The sequence below is a fragment of the Echinops telfairi genome, unplaced genomic scaffold, assembly GCF_000313985.2.
Source record: "Echinops telfairi isolate 266 unplaced genomic scaffold, ASM31398v2 ScPeMD7_60;HRSCAF=208, whole genome shotgun sequence".
NCBI classification, from domain to species: domain Eukaryota; kingdom Metazoa; phylum Chordata; class Mammalia; order Afrosoricida; family Tenrecidae; genus Echinops; species Echinops telfairi.
Window position 1 is genome coordinate 44,522,974 of NW_022103958.1, and position 5,339 is coordinate 44,528,312.

The window sequence follows — 5,339 nt, forward strand, 5'->3', positions numbered from 1 at the left end:
AATACTATCTTTACATTATTACCATAATATTGTAGGTTCAATGTAAGGATTAATTTGGGTGCTATAGTTATGATCTTACTTAGTATGAGACTTCAGTATATAGAGAAGACAAAAACAAATATGAATCAGTGGAAGCACTTACTAATCTATGTCAGGAAATTTAGAAGACAGCTACTTGACCAACAGACTGGAATAGATCCATACTTGTACCCATCCAAAGAAAGGTGACTTCATAGGGGAAGTTCTATCCTGCCCTATAAGGGCACTGTAAGTCAACATTGACTTGGTGGCAGTGCAAATAATGTCCCAGGAGGATAGTTGATAATGTTTTCTAACATAAAATGACAATGATGTGTCTAATGTGAACCAGAGACATATATAAACCAAAGACTCCATCAGAAAACATTCATAAGGAACTTCCGGGAAAATGGCAACTGAGTAACACATACCAGAGGTACTCTGCAGAATTCAGCCCAGGAGAGTTACTAAGAGGGAAATTCAACACTGCCGGATCACAGGAGTAGCACTGTAAAGTAGGCACAAATCCACAAGGTTTTGAGGAGCTGGGGGCTTTTGGCTTACCACAGTGGAGGCCGCTATGATTTGACCTTAGCCGCACCACTGTACCAGCTGGAGCCGGGGCCATTTGGAGCCAGCACAAGGGCTTTAGCTCAACACAGCCACAGCTTACTGCCCCCTCGGGGCATGGATAAAACCCTTGCAGCCCTACCGGCAGGGATCAGGGCTCAGCTATATTGATATTTTTGTTTCTCTTCTCCCTGTCTCCTCACAGTCTCAACAGATTTATTTTTTTCCTTCTCTTTGTCTATTCCCTATTCTCTCACACACCACTGCCAACCTCCAGATCACTCCCCTTTGCCTAGGGCATTTACACCTACCCTCACCCAGTTAGGTAAGTTCCACCCTGTGCAGCCTACCCCGAGGCTGGGGAAAGCCTGGGAAATCTAGACCACAGGATACTCCGCCCAACTTTTTACCAGTAAATTCCTAGCTGTGTGGCTGTGGGATCTATTTTTCCTCTGTTGTCCCACCTGACTGAGAGAATTTCCTCCCGACTACTTTAGTGCCTCACGCAGCCTAAGGCAGCTCAGACAACACTCACCAATGTTCCAAGCTGCTACAGAAACCTCTGCCCAACCTCCACAGTGATCTACCTACCCAGGGCAATTCTACCCATCATTCACGGTGTTCCACACCAAAGCAGGAAACCCACCAGCTTTCAGGGGCACTCCCCTTAAGAGTGAAGCCACAGGAGGATAAGGTGGTAGGCTAATTCTATTGTGAAATTAGCTGTAGGCAGTTCAAAGAAGCATTCCTATGACTCTTCCAGAAAGATCCAGTGCTCTTTGACTACCTGGAAAATGGCACCTGGCTCCTCTTAAACAATGAAACACAAACAACAATCAGCTCCAACAACCTCAAGTAAAAAAGAGGAGAAACAAAAGACAATGGCAGAAGGTATCCTGAACATAATGACATGCATAGAAGAAGCAGACATTGAACTGCCACAGAAAGAAATTGTCAGAATGAAGCTTCGAGTTATACAGGATATGAGGGAAAAATACAGAAAAAGGATGAAATTATAAAGGAGATAAAGTCAACAAAATAAAGGGAAATAAAAGAGCTTAAGGAGGAGATAACAAAAACCAGTAGCAGACTCACGGACCTCAAGAATCGACTGCAGGAAGCAGATAAGTGCACAAGTGACTTGGAGGACAGCCAAACAGATTTTAACAAACGTGAAAAAAATTAATAAGTCACCGGAAACAAAAATTGTGAGAGAATTCTTGTAGGAAAACTTCCCCAGCTCAATGAATGAAAACCAAGCAAACATTCAGGAGGCTGAAAGAACACCAGCTAAACTGAATCCCAAGAAGAAGTCACCAAGGCACATAATAATTAAACTATCCAACTTTGAGGAAAGGGAGAAAATCATGAGAGAAGCTAGGGAAAAACAAGCAATCACATCTAAAGGTTCCCAGATAAGAATATGCTCAGACCTATCAGCAGAAACTATGGAGAAGAGAGTGGAGTAACATATTCCAAAAATTGAAGGAAAACAACACAAACCCAAGAATACTCTACCCAGCCAAATTATCAATCAAGATAGAAAGAGGAGTAAGAGTCTTCTCAGAGAAGGAAAAACTCAAAAAATATGTTAGAAGAAACCAAGCCCTACAAAAGATCCTTGTTGACCCAGTATGGGCAGAAGAACAACACTCACCAAGCATAAATAAGAGACCGCCAAATAAAACAACCTCACCCAGAGGGCAACAAAGCAAAAACAGACCCCAAGATAGCATTGGCTTAAGGATGGAAAGAAATCAAGAATGGTACACACACACACACACACACACACAAAACAGAGTACAAAAGTATATAAAACAAATAATTCACCATGACCACATGGGATTCATACCAGGGATGCAGGGATGGTTCAGCATATGAAAGACCATTAGTATCACTCACCACCTTGGCGTGAAAAACTATAAGAACCTCATGATAATATCAATAGATGCAGAAAAAGCATTCAACAACATCCAACACCAATTCTTGTTTAAGACAATAAGATAGGAATGTAAGGAAAATTCCTCAAGAAAATACAAGCTACATATGAAAAACCAACAGCCAACGTGGTAGTCAATGGAGAAAAGACTAACACAATCCCACTATAAAATGGGGACCAGACAAGGATTCCCCTGGTCCCCACTTTTATTTAATATCATGCTGGAGGTTTTAGCTAACAACATAAGGCAAAGAAAAGACATCGAAGGTACTTGTCTGGGGGAGGAAGAGGTGAAACTACCATTATTTGCAGATGACATGATTTTATATATGGAAAATTCCAAAAGCTCCACAAGGGAAGTACTGGAAGCAATAGAGGAGTTTTGTAGAGTGGCACGATACATGATCAACAAACAGAAGTTCATTGGACTGCTATACACATCAGAGAAGACCAAAGAAGAGGAGATCAAAAAGGTGGTACCCTTCATAATAGCCAAACACAAATTGAAATATCTAGGGATATACCTGATTAAAAGAACAAAAGATCTATACGAGGAAAACTACAGAACACTATTAAAAGAAACCAAGAGTGACCTCAACAAATGGAAGAATATCCCATGCTCGTGGATTGCAAGACTCAATATAGTGAAGATGTCAGTTCTGCCTAAGGCACTATATAAGTTTAATGCAATCCCAATACAATGACCCTCATCTTTCTTCAAAGAAATGGAAAAACTGATTACCAACTTCATATGGATAGGGAAGAAGCCCAGAATTAGCAGAGAATTCCTCAAGAAGTGCACAATGGGAGGACTTGCTTTACCTGACTTTAGCACATACTATACATCAGAAGTTGTCAAAACCGCATGTTATTGGTACAATGACAGATCCTCAGAGCAATGGAAAAGAACTAGAAACCCAGAAATAAAATCATCAGCATACAGAAAACTTATCTTTGATAAGGGCCCAAAAATATCCAATGGGAAGCGGATGCCCTCTTTAACTAGTGGTGATGGAAAAAATGGATATCTACCTGCAGAAAAATGAAGCAAGACCCTTCTCTCACTCCATATACAAGAATAAACTCAAGGTGGATCACAGACCTTGAAGTTAACCCCCAAACTATTAAGGCCATCAATGAGGAAATTGGGACCAACTTGAAAACTTTGGCACAGGGAATACATAGGCTATCAGAAATAGGGAAGGACACAAACACAGAGGAAGCACAAATTGACAAATGGTATATACTGAAGATAAAACACCTATGTACATCGAAAAAAATTCAGAAAGACAGTAAAAAGAGAGTCCACGGACTGGGAAACATCTTTAGCAATGGCACATCAGACAAAGGCCTTATTACTAAAATCTACAATACTCTGCTAGCTTCCAAAAAGAAAAAAACTAATTGCCCACTGAGGAGGTGGGCAAAGGACCCGAACAGAAGTTTCACAGGGGCAGAAATCCGAATGGCCAACAAACATATGAGAAAATGTTCCCGATCTTTAGCCATAAGAGACATAAGAGAAATGCAAATTAAAACAACAATGAGGTACCACCTAACACCCTCAAAGATAGCCCAATAAAAAAATCAGAAAGCAACAAGTGGTGGAGGGGCTGTGGGGAGATAGGAACTCTCATCCACTGCTGGTGGACTTGTAAGTATGTACAGCCACTATGGAAATCGATCTGGTGATATCTAAAACAGATGGAAATCGAATTACCATATGACCCAGCAATTCCCCTACTGGGCATATACCCAGAAGAGGCAAGAAATAATCTAAGGCCAGACATCTGTGCTCCAATGTTCATTGCGGCACAGGTCACAATTGCAAGGAGTTGGAAACAACCCAAATTTCCATCAACTGATGAGTGGATTAAAAAGTTGTGGTACATACATACATTGGAGTACTACACATCACTTAAAGCAGTGATGAATGTATGAAGCACATCACTGCATGGGAAGAACTGAAGGAAATCATGCTAAACAAAGTAAGCCAAGCACAAAAGGACAAGTACAACATGAGTCCGCTGAGGTAGGCTTTAAAAAAATGCAAAAGGGGCATAGGGAAAAACCTATTGTATACAAATATTCCTGGGGTGAGGACTGGGTAGTATGGCAGGGACCAGACCAAATAGAGGGATACATATGGTAGACAACTAAAAAGGAGCTGGGGAAAGGAAAAAAATAATAATAAAAAAGAAATGGGTAGTGGGGGCACAGGGCACTAACCCACCCAAGGGGAGGGTATTGTTTATATCTCCAAAGGGAAAGAAGGACCATACTTCAACCCAGTGCTCCAAAATGTGAATGCAACATGCCGGCATGGAGTAGGGAACCAGTGGAGTGGTCTGAGAAGCTGGCCCCAATCCCAACTACTACGAGGTCACCTGCCCCACAGAAGTATTTATTTTAAAGGACCGCATTGAATCTGCAGTTCCAGGAGAAGGCCATATCAGAACGGAGCACAGGGAAGCAGATTAAGGGGGAGGAGAGAGTGGAGCACATCCTGGCCCACCAGGCCTTGAGGACAATGTTCCCGATTAGAGCAGCCAATCCACATGGCCAATTCCACTATGAGCCATGACATCCCTCGCTGACCCATGGCCCTACAGGGGACAGCACCAGAGACACAGTTTGGGAATTGTGCCCGATCTGATCCTGCAACACCGAGGCAAAGCACTAAGGGGGTGCAACAGAACAGCAAGGGAATGGAGCGGCAAGGTCCCCAGGGAATGCTGAAGGTGGACTTTGGGGCCAGGGCGTGGTGCCCCAACAGACTGGACTGGAAAACACTCCTAAAGGCCAATAAACA